At 44.4% G+C, this 13321-nt stretch overlaps 1 non-coding gene across 1 annotated transcript; it reads right to left on the bottom strand.

Annotated features, from left to right (window-relative positions):
- Window positions 1-10329: 10329 nt before the first annotated feature.
- LOC120259765 lies at window positions 10330-10436 on the bottom strand. Its single transcript, XR_005536317.1, has one exon. It is a non-coding gene; the product is annotated as a small nucleolar RNA R71 (small nucleolar RNA).
- Window positions 10437-13321: the final 2885 nt, after the last annotated feature.

The raw sequence follows: 13321 nt of genomic DNA on the forward strand, positions 1-13321 counted from the left end.
TGCTGATTTTCTGGGAGGGAAATAACTGGCAAGAAAAATTTCTACCATCTCATCCGATGTGGTAAATGATGCTTTAGGTAATGAGTGTAGCCACTGCTTCACTCTCTCCTTTAGGGAAAATGGGAAGGCTCTCAACTTGATGGCATCATCTGTTACTCCGTTTATCTTCAGCATATCACACACCTCGAGAAAACTCTGTATATGACTGTTTGGATCCTCATCGGCCAAACCGTTGAACTTTGCGGATTGCTGCAACATGTGGATGAATGCCGGCTTCAGCTCAAAGTTCTAAGCTGTGATCGGGGAACGCACAATGCCTGATTGTGTCCCCAACACTGAAGGTCTAGCATAATCAGATAATGTCCGTTGTTGCTCATTCTATTCTGCCATGTTTTTAGATTCTTCCACTTCTAAATCAGCTAAATTAGACTGTTCTTGCACAGGCTCTTTCCCTTTTCTTCTAAGTGTATGTTCAAGCTTAGGATCTCCTTCAATCAATATTGAGGGATTCACTCGGGTCATAACCTGGAGTTGCACCCAAAAAGATAGAAAAAGAAATCATAACGATGATAGAATAAGAAGATATGAAATAGAATGTATGGTGAAATAGCTAAGAAAACAAAGTGCAAAGTATCTCTAAAACCTACTCCCCAGCAATGGGGCCAAAAACATGACAAGGTCCCATTGCGTATATCCCGCAAGTGCACGGGTTTGTCGAAGTAATAATCCCGGATGAGCGGGTATCGAATCCACAGGGAGTAGGGAATAAGAACACTTAATATACTCGTGTTTAAGTAATATTTCCTTCACACTTAAGCACTTATCAAACTCCACCATACTTAAGCTTTTGCTTGTCCTCAAGCAAAAATTAAACATTCTGTGCATAGATGAAGGAAATATTGGAAGTGCTTGGCCTTAGGTTCACCAAAGTGTACAGAGAGAGCATTCTACAAGTAAGGGAAATTTCAACATTAAATACAAAAAAAAGTCAAAGCTCTAGCTAAAAACTTGAATCAAAAAGGACAACAAACCCGAAATCGTGTACGTGTGTGAACTCACTCAAAACAACCCAAGGTATACTCCTCAAAGTTCTAAGTACAAGGGACTTATTTATCTACAAAAGTGACAACAATTTCAAAGATGGTAGTAGCTTCACACATCCTCTAAGGTAGCCCTTTCCAAAGCGGCCTCTAAGGTGGCTTTCACACTTTCGAGGTGGTAGCTCTTTCTACCGGAGTGGCAGCTTTTACTCATCCTATGAGATAGCTGTTTCTCTCATTAGGGCATAGCTAGTATCCGACTTATGAGAGTAGCTTCATACTTCATAGGTGGTAGCTCTTTCAACCCAACAAACACAAATAAACAATAAAACTATTTTGTTCTTTCTTTTCATTTTCCATTTTTTTTAACACAAGAAACAACTATAACTAGTCCCTTTAACATCGAACATGAGTTTCCAATAGAGTTTGAAGAGTGAGTAGTGCACTGAGTGTAAATCGGTTAAAAATTCCTAGAAATTAAAGCAAGAACTAGAGCATGAAAACATTCAATGTTAAAATTTCTCCTAAACTCAAGAATATAATCATTGTAACTAAGGTGAACCGCCATTGGCTATGTGAGCATGTATAACAATCAAAACTAATATAAAAGATATGTGTACTATGAAACTTCCCCCCACACTTAAGTTGTACATTGTCCCCAATGTACACATGCAAGCTCACTCATAATGTATATCAATGAAGAATACATGTGAGAGAAGCAATCAAAACAGTACTCCCCTGAATCCTAGTGTCGTGTTGTCCTTGGGAGTAATGTTCCGACGGGTTGTGAAGCTCACATGGGCAAGTGCCGAAGCACCTTGGTCGTGCCTATGACAAAGTCTCAATTCCCAAGATGACAAGACCAAATACACGCATACGCGAGGTGGTTCAGTGAAGCTCAATAAAAACAAAAAATCACTCGAGTGTATAAAAGATAAAGCAATGAATACAACTCGAACTGCAAAGTGAAAATAAACTCAGAAGGAGAATCCTTTCTGGGTGAACAAGTCTAAAATAAAATGCAAAATCAAGAAAATACAGAAAAATAAAGTCAAATGTCGGTGTCATGCTCTGTTAGCTCCTCTGCTACTGCTGGTGGTGGAGAAGCACATGGTGGATCCTGTGGTGCTAGAATAGGTGATGGGGATGCTCGAGGTGCCGAGGGAGCCTGAGAAGTTGACAAGGTTCCCTTGGGCATATCCCGCAAGTGCACGGGTTTGTCGAAGTAATAATCCCGGATGAGCGAGTATCTAATCCACAGGGAATAGGGAATAAAAACACTTAATCCGCTTCTTAGCTATGTGAAAGATCAGTAGTGATAAGTGTGAAAATGATTCAATTCTCAAAACTAAAAACAACAAGTAAGAGAGCACCAGTAAAGGAGGAGGTAAAGCAATCGATAAAGATGGGGTACTCGGATAATGATCCGCCTAGGACAATCATTTCAAGTGCAAGAACCCTGTATTATGCTTCCTAATCAATGCAATGGTGAGTCGTGGAAATCCTTGAATACATAATCCCAAATCTAAGGTCAACTATGCCTAACTCTATACATGTCCCGGAGAAGAAATTAGATAACCTCTCAACCTCGCACTCGAATAGAATTGCAATGAGCTCTAGGGATTCCAAGTGATAAATCTCTTCCTAAATATAGACCTAACCCTTTGGTCCAGGTGAAAGGTTCCTAACCACAATTAAGCCTTAGATACTAAGATCACCTCAACGTTTCACTCCGTTGCACACGCAACTAAGCCCCAGCAGAAGTTCATCCCTTAGACCATTCACTCTATTATAGCCGCAAAGAACTCGAGGAACGGAGGTAGAATTTATCATGTCGGAGGGGAAAGGGGACGCTCATGTACCTCTCGACTCACCCTCTCAACCCTCTCCAACCTAGCTTTGTCTAACGCTCATGGTGTGTCACTCACTCACAAGGTTACCAACAAGAACTCTCAACCCTAGTGTCACTCTAGGGGAAATGTTCATACAAACAAGCATTCAAGGTTGGATCTCACAACAAACATCAATTAATTGAAACCATAATAAAGAGATTCAATGAAACAAATACATCCTAGCGTTCACAGATACCTAAGTACCCACTAGCGGTTTAGCTCTCCATGGAGCTAAGTACAATCAAAGAAATAGAATGTAAAAGCAATGAATCCATAGAGAAACCACCTTGATGGTCGTGTCGATGGTCTTGTGGAAAGTCCTCTACTCATCGTCCAAGGATTCCCTCATCCGGTATAGGATACGCCTCGACGGAAGCTCCCTACCAACCTTCTTCCTCAGGAATGACGATGTCAGAGCCGTCGGAGCCGGTATAGGATCTTGTTCTGTATGCATAAGTCAGAATGCTTGAGTGTGACTGCCCGCTTACCCATGGCTTGAAAGCATGATGTGGAAAGTCTCTTGAGGGTAGAAGGTGAATTATCGGGCTTCGGACCACCTAACAATGATTCATCCAACTTCTTCGGTTCACGTACGTCTCCAACAGACTTGGAGTGTTTCCGGTGGCGTCTCCTAGCCCTCTTCATTTTTCGGAGCACCTTCTTCAAGATCCCCGGGGTAGATGGTACTTCTTCCGTCGAACCAAGCATCATTACTTCTTCATAATCCTCCTCTTGGTCGAACAAACCCTCGTATGGGTCCGGATTGATCATTTCCTGCATGTATTCATCAACAATCTCATCGGTAGTGTCTAGAAAGTATAAAGTATCATTGAAATCAAGAGAATGGCGCATGGCTTCAGCAAGGCGGTATGTGAGCCTGTCATCTCCAACCCTCAAAGTTAGTGATCGACACAAAGTCTGTACACCCGCAAGCGCACGGGGTCGTCAAATAATAAACCACTCGCGCATGCACGAGTTGGTCATATTCCCAAGGGGCCTGAGGAGCTACCCTACTCACTTCTTACCTGTTGTTTAGCTCACCGATTCCAAGGTAGGAGAAAAGAAGAAAAGAAAGCAAAATGAAAAGCAAGATGAATTCTTAAGAAGTACGAAACAAGCAAAACACGGGAGATGCTCAAGGTTGGAAAACGGTCACGGATGTGGATTCCCAAGGGGGTTACTAAAGTGCAAAGGATACCGAGTAATTAAACACGTGGCTAGTTGGACCGAGAAAACCAAAACCTAGGTCAACCCGATGGTCACGGCAATTGACCCCTAACCCGGTGCAAGTGTTGAGCGCAGAATCTCTTCCACCCAACTTCCCACATGGTTGCAAGGAGAATGTCGGTTTTCACAAGTTAGGGTGGAAACACAAGTAGTTTTCAACCCTAGGATTGGAGGGGTACAAATACCAGATGGTCACGGCGTATTTATACAATGAACCCTTCCTAGTTTGGTGGAGTCTAGCACTAAGGCAATGGTCATGCTACAAAGTGCTACCAAGAATTTGATACATCACTCAATCAAATGTACCAAAACAAGTAAGAACACCAAACAAGGATCTCAACAAGCCAAACATGCATAAACTACTCAAATAATCCAAAACATCACAAGTTCACCCCCAAGGTTCACCTACATCCAGTGACCTAGGGGTTTAGTTGTTCATGCTCAACAAGAAAACCAAATAATCCATACAAACAACTAAAGTAAACATGAGTAACACTCCCTCAAATGATGAAGGTTGAATGACGCAAGAATCCCTGGAGAAAGCCTTCCGAAGACGCCACTCAAAGGGGTGGCTTCCCGTTGTCTTCAACCTCCAAGCAATGATGCCCTAGAAGTAGATCCTCCTCGTTCTTGCTCTCCCCGCCGAGAAATGCTCAGATTTTCCTCCCTTTTTGCCCTCCTAAAGCTTGGGTTCAAGTGATGTGGAAGTGTCCTCTAAACCCTAGCCGGCCTTACCCCCAAAGAAGATGAAGAATCAAGAAGAAGATGCCCAAAAAATGCCCTTCAAGACCTTATAAGTGCCCAGATCCCGACCGGTAAATGGGTCAGTATACCGGCCATATACCAACCCCTTCGGAATTTTAGTTTCTGCCGAGAAGCCCGCGATGAGCTACAGTGACTGCTTCAGTGAAACTACTACAGTGACAACGCTACAGTACTGTGCTACAGTATCCGGCCCCAGGAAACGCCGCTTTGTTGCTGAATTTATCCCCAATCGCGTCGCCGAGGCCCCAAGGCTTCGAATGGGCCTGAAATGTAAAAATAACACAATTTAAACCAAAATGGCATCGATTCAACAAATAAATATAAAGAATCCTACAAAACAAATACATGCAGAGTACGTACTTTTAGACGTTTATCAGTTAGCTCTCCGCCGTCCATGTCAATCAATGCCTTGGAAGTCCGCAAGAACGGTCTCCCAAGTATCAAAGGTACATCCGCATCCTCATCGACGTCTAGCACTACAAAGTCAACCGAAAAAATGTACTTGTCCACCATGACAAGCATGTCTTCAATGATGCCTCTCGGATGTCATACTATTCGGTACGCTAGTTGCGAAGTCATCCGAGTAGGTCTAGGCTCACCCAAACCTAGCTTTTGAAAGAAGGTGTATGGCATAACGTTGATACTGGCCCCTGAGTCCGCCAATGCCATTTCCTCACCTAGATTGCCAATATTACACGGAATGATGAAGCTTCCCGGGTCTTTCTTCTTGTTCGGCATGTTCTTTTGCAATACTGCCGAGCATGAACCATCTAAAATCGTTGAAGCACTTTCCTCCAACTACCTCTTGTTAGTCAACCAGTCTTTCAAGAACATCCCATACTTAGTCATTTGGGCCAATGCCTCAACAAAAGGAATATTGATGTGGAGTTGCTTGAACAAACTCAGGAACTTCTTGTACTGTTCATCCCCTTGGTCATTTTTCAATCTAGAGGGATAAGGGATTCTTGGCTTGAAAGGTGGTGGTGCCACCTCTTTCTCTTTGCTTGTTCCCTCTTCCATCTCTATAACCTTGGGTGCGTGTTCTTTTGGCTTCTCACTCGGAAGCCTACCTTCAACCTCATGGCCACTTCTCAAAGTGATCGCCTTCACGTGCTTTCTAGGGTTGGTTTCTGTATTGCTCGGCAAGCTTCCATGTGGCCTTTCATAGAGAGACTTCGCAATTTGCCCCACTTGATTTTCAAGGTTATGCAAAGTGGCGGTGTGGTTGCGAAGTGTAGCCTCGACTGATTCAAACCTTGTAGTTACAGATTGCACAAATCTAGTAAAGTGCTTCTCTAAGTCATTCATTCCGGTTTCCAAACCTGACACTCTGCTTTCCACCTGAGGGGCTTGTTGTTGTTGTTGGAAACCCGGTGACCCCATTGCCTTTTGTGGACCTTGATTACTCCATGAGAAATTTGGATGATTCTTCCAACCAGAATTGTAGGTATTGCTATATGGGTGACAAAGTCCCCCTTGCGTATATCCCGCAAGTGCACGGGTTTATCGAAGTAATAATCCCAGATGAGAGGGTATGGAATCCACAGGGAATGAGAATAAAAATACTTAATTCGATTCTTAGCCATGTGAAATATCATTGATGATAAGTGTGACTGTGATTCAATTCTCGAAAGTAAAAACAACAAGTAAGAAGGCATGAATAAAGGAGAAGGTAAGGTAATCGATAAAGATGGGGTACTAGGATAATGCTCCGCCTAGGATAATTGTTTCAAGTGCAAGAACCCTCTATTATGTTTCCCAATCAATGCAATGGTGAGTCGTGGAAATCCTTAATTACATAGTCCCAAATCTAAGGTCAACTATGCCTAACTCTATACATGTCCCAGAGGAGAGATTAGAAAACCTCTCAACCTCGCACTCGCATAGAGTTACAATGAGCTCTAGGGATTCCAAGTTATAAATCTCTTCGTAATTATAGACCTAACCCTTTGGTCCAGGTAGAAGATCCCTAACCACGATTAAGCCCTAGATACTAAGATCACCTCAACGCTTCACTCCGTTGCACGCGCAACTAAGCCCAGCGGAGGTTCATCCCTTAGACCATTCACTCAACCATGGCCGCAAAGAACTCACGGAACGGAGGTAGAATCTATCACGTCGAAGGGGAAAGGGGACTCTCCTGTACCTCTCAACTCACCCTTTCAACCCTCTCCAACCTAGCTTTATCTAACGCTCGTGGCGTGTCACTCACTCACAAGGTTACCAACGAGAACTCTGAACCCTAGTGTCACTCTGGGGGAAATGTTCATACAATCAAGCATTCAATGTTGGAACTCACAATAAACATCAATCTATTAAAAGCATAATAAAGAGATTCAATGAAACGAATATATCCTAGGGTTCACAAATACCCAAGTACCCACTAGGGGTTTAGCTCTCCATGGAGCTAAGTGCAATCAAAGAAATAGAATGTAAAAACAATGAATCCATAAAAAAACCCCCTCGATAGTCATATCGATGGTCTTGTCGAAAGTCCTCTACTCGTCGTCCAAGGATTCCCTCGTCCGGTATATGATACGCCTCGACGGAAGCTCCCCTACCAACATTCTTCCTAAGAAATGACGATGTCGGAGCCGTAGAACCTCTCCAAAACGTTGGCCAATACCTCTTAAAACCCTAGCCGAAGCCCTCTCGGAAGTTGGGGAAAAGATGGAGAAAAGAATACTAAAATCGGGGCTGATTCGGCTTTAAATAGGGCTGGAATCTGGCTACTACACGGGCGTGGATGCTTCACGCGCCCTTGCTGAATTTTCACACGGGCGTGGATAATTTCCACACGCCCGTGTCGATTCTCTGAACTTATGTTTTCTCGGCCAGCTATGAACAGTGTTCCACTAAAGTACCTGACCTAAAATACTTCTTGAGTCCATACTTTCATCGGAGTAACGCCAACGGGCGCACGTTCACGTCGTGGATCACTTACTTCTTTAATGATAGGCAAGTTGGTGGAGCTCTTGTTCTATGTGCATAAGTCGGAATGCTCGAGTGTGACTGCCTTTGTGCCCTTCCAAATGGATGTGCCAAACTCGAATACGAGAAGGTTGGCACACACTCTAGCATCTCACACTCGACCTATGTCTTCGCGTTTGAACCTTAGCAAGATTTCCTCCAAAATCGGTGCATTGTGATCCACATTTGCTCCTTTACTTCAAAGTCGGCCTCTGATAAGTGCTTGTGTGATATGAATGCGAAGCATACTTTCCTTATGTTGAGCATTACTTTTCTCAGGTTTTTACATTAATATGTGTGTTTTTATGTTACTTTTACGCAGGTATGGCTGTGAAGCTGAGTACGCAGGTATGGCTGTGAAGCTGAGTATGCAGCACTGTTCACAGCCAGCCGAGAAACCAGAGAAACAGAAAATCTACACGGGCGTGTGGAAATTATCCACGCCCGTGTGGAAATTGCGCACGGGCGCGTGTATCGTCCACACCCGTGGAGTTGCCCGATTCGAGGCCTATTTAAAGCTGATTCAGCCCCGATTTTGGTATTCTTTTCTCCATCTTTTCCCCAACTTGTGAGAGGGCTTCGCCTAGGGTTTCGAGGGGTATTGGCCAAGGTTTTGGAGAGGTTCTACGGCTTCAACATTGTGATTCCATTAGGAAGAAAGTTGGTAGGGGAGCGTCGATCGAGGCGTATCCTATACCGGACAAAGGAATCCTTGGACGACGAGTAGAGGACTTTACACAAGACCATCGACACGACCATCGAGGGGGTTTCTTTATGGATTCATTGCTTTTATATTCGATTTCTTTGATTGTACTTAGCTAAATGGAGAGCTAAACCCCTAGGGGGTACTTGGGTGATTGTGAACCCTAGGATGTATTCGTTTCTTTGAACTTCTTTATTGTGCTTCCAATAAATTGGTGTTTATTGTGAGTTCCAACCTTGAATGCTTGATTGTATGAACATTTCCCGTAGAGTGACACTAGGGTTGAGAGTTCTTGTTGGTAACCTTGTGAGTGAGTGACACACCACGAGCGTTAGACAAAGCTAAGTTGGAGAGGGTTGAGAGGATGAGTGGAGAGGTACAGAAGCGTCCCCTTTCCCCTCCGACGTGATAGATTCTACCTCCGTTCCTCGAGTTATTTGCGGCCATAATAGAGTGAATGGTCTAAGGGATGAACCTCCGCTGGGGCCTAGTTGCGCGTGCAATGGAGTGAAGCGTTGAGGTGATCTTAGTATCTAGGGCTTAGTTGTGGCTAGGGACCTTACGCCTGGACCAAAGGGTTAGGTCTAAATCTAGAAAGAGATTTATCACTTGGAATCCCTAGAGCTCATTGCAACTCTATGCGAGTGCGAGGTGTTGAGATTGTTCGATTTCTCCTCCGGGACATGTATAGAGTTAGGCATAGTTGACCTTAGATTTGGGACTATGTATGTTAGGATTTCCACGACTCACCATTGCATTGATTAGTAAGCATAATAGAGAGTTCTTGCACTTGAAGCGATTATCCTAGGTGAAGCATCATCCGAGTACCCCATCTTTATCGATTGCCTTGCCTCCTCCTTACTTTTACTCTCTTACATGTTGCTTTTAATTTCTGAGAATTGAATCAATTCCACACTTATCATTGTTGATACTCCACATAGCTAAGAATCGAATTAAGTATCTTTACTACCTACTCCCTATGGATTCGACCCCGCTCATCCGGGATTATTACTTCGACAAACCCGTGCACTTGCGGGATATAAGCAAGGGGACCTTGTGAAGTTTTTGGCGTCGTTGCCGGGGAGCTAGGCGTTTAGAGATACTTTGCACTTTGTTTTCTTAGCTATTTCACTACACATTCTATTTCATATCTTCTTATTCTATCATCGTTCTGATTTTCTTTTTCTTTACTTTTGGTGCAGCTCCAGGTTATGACCCTAGGGAATCCATCAATATTGATTGAAGGAGACCCTGAGCTTAAATGTACACTTCGAAGGAAAGGGAAAGAACCTGTACAAGAACAACCTAATCCAACTGATTTGGAAGTAGAAGGATCTGACAACATGGCAGAACAAAGTGAGCAACAACGAACACTATCCGATTATGCCAGACCTTTAGTGTTGGGGATACAATCGAGTATTGTGCGTCCCCCAATTACAGCTCAGAATTTCGAGCTAAAGCTGGCATTCATCCATATGTCGCAGCAGTCCGCACAATTCAACGGTTTAGCCGATGAGGATCCAAATAGTCACATAGAGAGTTTCCTCGAGGTTGTGACATGTTGAAGATAAATGGTGTGACGGATGATGCCATCAAATTGAGAGCCTTCCCATTTTTCTTAAAGGGGAAACCAAAGCAGTGGCTACACTCATTACCTAGGGCATCAATCACTACGTGGGAGGAGATGGTAGAAGCTTTTCTAGCCAGTTATTTCCCTCCAGGAAAATCAGCAAAGCTTAGGAATGAGATCTCATCCTTTATGCAGTTGGAATTGGAGGCTCTATTTGAGACATGGGAAAGTTTCAAGGAACTCCTGCGCAAGTGTCCGCAACACGGATTCCCGGAGTGGATGATTGTTCAAACCTTCTACAATGGTTTGAACCCGAGTACAAGGCAACTCTTGGATGCGGCGGCAGGAGGTACCTTAGGTAGCAAGACCCCCGACGAGGCTTGTCAATATATTGAGGAAATGGGGTTAAATAGCTACCAGTGGAACGCTAGGGAGAAGAAAAAGGTGGCCGGTCTCCATGAAATTGATGTGGTAACTTCATTGGCGGCCCAAGTCGAGAGTTTGAGTAAGAAGCTAGATCTTATAGCTTCGAATAGAGTTGCGGCCGTGACCAATTGCACCAGTTGTGGTGGAGGACATGCTCCCTCCGATTGCCCAATCGTCATAGGTGATGTTTCTTCAGTTGAGAATGTTGACTTTGTAGGTAATGGAATGAGACCTCAAGGGAATCCATACAGCAACACCTATAATCCAGGTTGGAAGAATCATCCCAACTTTTCATAGAGTAATCAAGGACCACAGAAGACCATGGGGCCATCGCGGTTCCAAAAACAACAACAAGCCCCTCAAGTGGAAAAAAGAATTTTAGGCTTGGAAACCCGAATGAAAGATTTGGAGAAGCACTTGGCTAGATTTGTTCAATCGGCAAATACAAGGTTTGAATCAGTCGAGGATACACTTCGTAATCACACCGCCTCCTTGCACAATCTTGAAAATCAAGTGGGGCAAATTGCGAAATCTCTTTCCGAAAGGCCACATGGGAGTTTACCAAGCAACACGGAAACTAACCCGAGAGAACATGTGAAGACGATCGCTTTGAGAAGCGGTCGTGAGGTTGAAGGGAGGCTTCCGAGTGAGAAGCTGAAAGAACATGCACCTGAGGTTGTAGAGGTTGAGAAGGGAGCAAACAAAGAGAAAGAGGTGGCACCCCCACCTTTCACGCCAAGAATCCCTTATCCCTCTAGATTGAAGAATGAATAAGGGGATGAACAGTATAAGAAGTTCCTGAGTTTGTTCAAGCAACTCCACATGAACATTCCTTTTGTTGAGGCTTTGGCTCAAATACCTAAGTATGCGAAGTTCCTGAAAGACCTATTAACCAATAAGAGGAAATTGGAGGAGAGTGCTTCAGTGGTGCTTGATGCTTCATGCTCAGCGGTGTTGCAAAAAACATGCCGAACAAGAAGAAGGACCCGGGAAGCTTCATTATTCCGTGTAACATCGGCAACATAGCTGAGAAAATGGCATTGGAGGATTCAGGGGCAAGTATCAACGTCATGCTATACATTTTCTTCCAAAAGCTAGGCTTGGGTGAGCCTAGGCCTACTCGGATGACTTTACAATTGGTGGACCGAACGGTACAACATCCGAGAGGCATCATTGGAGACGCGCTTGTCAAGGTGGACAAGTATATTTTTCCTGTTGACTTTGTAGTGCTAGATGTCGATGAGGATGCAGATGTACCCTTGATACTTGGGAGACCATTCTTGCGGACTTCCAAAGCATTGATTGACATGGACGGCGGAGAGCTCACATTGAGAGTCGGAGACGATAAGCTCACTTACCGCCTTGCTGAAGCCATGCGGCATTCTCTCGATTTTGATGACACTTTGTATTTTCTAGACACTACTGATGAGATTGTTGATGAATATATACAGGAAATGTTCAACCCGGATCCGTATGTAGGTTTGTTCGACCAAGAGGAGAGCAATGAAGAAGTAATGATGCTTGGTTCGAATGGAGAGGAAACATCTATCCCGGGGATCTTGAAGAATGTGCTCCGGAAAGTGAAGAGGGCTAGGAGACGCCACCGAAAATGCCCCAAGACTATTGGAGATGTACATGAGCCAAGGAAGTTGGACGAACGATTGCTAGGTGGTCCGAAGCCCGATAGTACACCCTCTACCCTCAAGAGACTTTGCTCATCATGCTTTCAAGTTATGGGTAAGAGGGAAACCTTCATTCATGAACCCCCGTGAGGTAAGAAAGATACGTCAAGCTTAGTGACATTAAACAAGCGCTTCTTGAGAGGCAACCCAAGTGTTTACTGTTTTCGTACCTTTTAGTTTAGTTTGTTTGCATGAATAAATTGTTAAGTGTTGGTGTTGAAATTTTTCAGTATTTGTGCTGCGATTTTATTGTGGGTTTTTAAAAGAATTCATTGTGTGTTTTGTTGTGAATTGGCGAAGTTTGGTCGTTTGAGTTCTATTTTGTGTTTTTATCTGGTAAGTTTTGCATAATAGAGCAGGCTCTGAGTGTGTAGACATGTTCAGACTAGTTCTGCAGAGCCTGCAGGTTTTTCTAAGTCATCCAGAGAAATCACACGGGCGTGCGGAAATTCCACACGCCCGTGGATGTGTACTGTGAACTCATCCAGAGAGGGCACAGGGGCGTGCGGCTACCAATGTGGACGACCATGCGACTGGCCTTGTTGCAGAGTTGGGCAGATTCTCCCGAGAACACAGGGGCGTGGACTCGCCCCTTTGGGTGACCTTGTTAACCACACACGGGCGTGGGTAATTTCCGCACGCCCGTGCAAAACTCTGCAGGTTATTCCCTCCATCCCTAGAAAACACAGGGGCATGCGGCTGCCCCTGTGAATTGGGCTTGTGAATGTCCACCCCCGTGGGGAATTTCCGCCCGGGCGTGTGGAAGACTTGATATCTTTCTTGGATGTCCAGGGAAGCCAAAGTGGCATGCGTCTGCCCCTGTGGGTCTGGCTCATGGGCGTGGTTAATTTCCGCACGCCCGTGGGAGATCGTTTTAAGTCAGTGAGAGTTTTTCCAAAGAGCGCAAAAGGGCGTGCATACGCCCTTGTGGAGCTTTTGAAGTGATGCACACGAGCGTGGGGAATTTCCACACGCCCGTGTGGATGCACAGAACGTCAAAAGTCGCGAGTTCTGTTTAAAAAGGGGATGATTTCTCTCCTTCTTCA

This window comes from Dioscorea cayenensis, chromosome 4, assembly GCF_009730915.1.
Source record: "Dioscorea cayenensis subsp. rotundata cultivar TDr96_F1 chromosome 4, TDr96_F1_v2_PseudoChromosome.rev07_lg8_w22 25.fasta, whole genome shotgun sequence".
Lineage (NCBI taxonomy): Eukaryota > Viridiplantae > Streptophyta > Magnoliopsida > Dioscoreales > Dioscoreaceae > Dioscorea > Dioscorea cayenensis.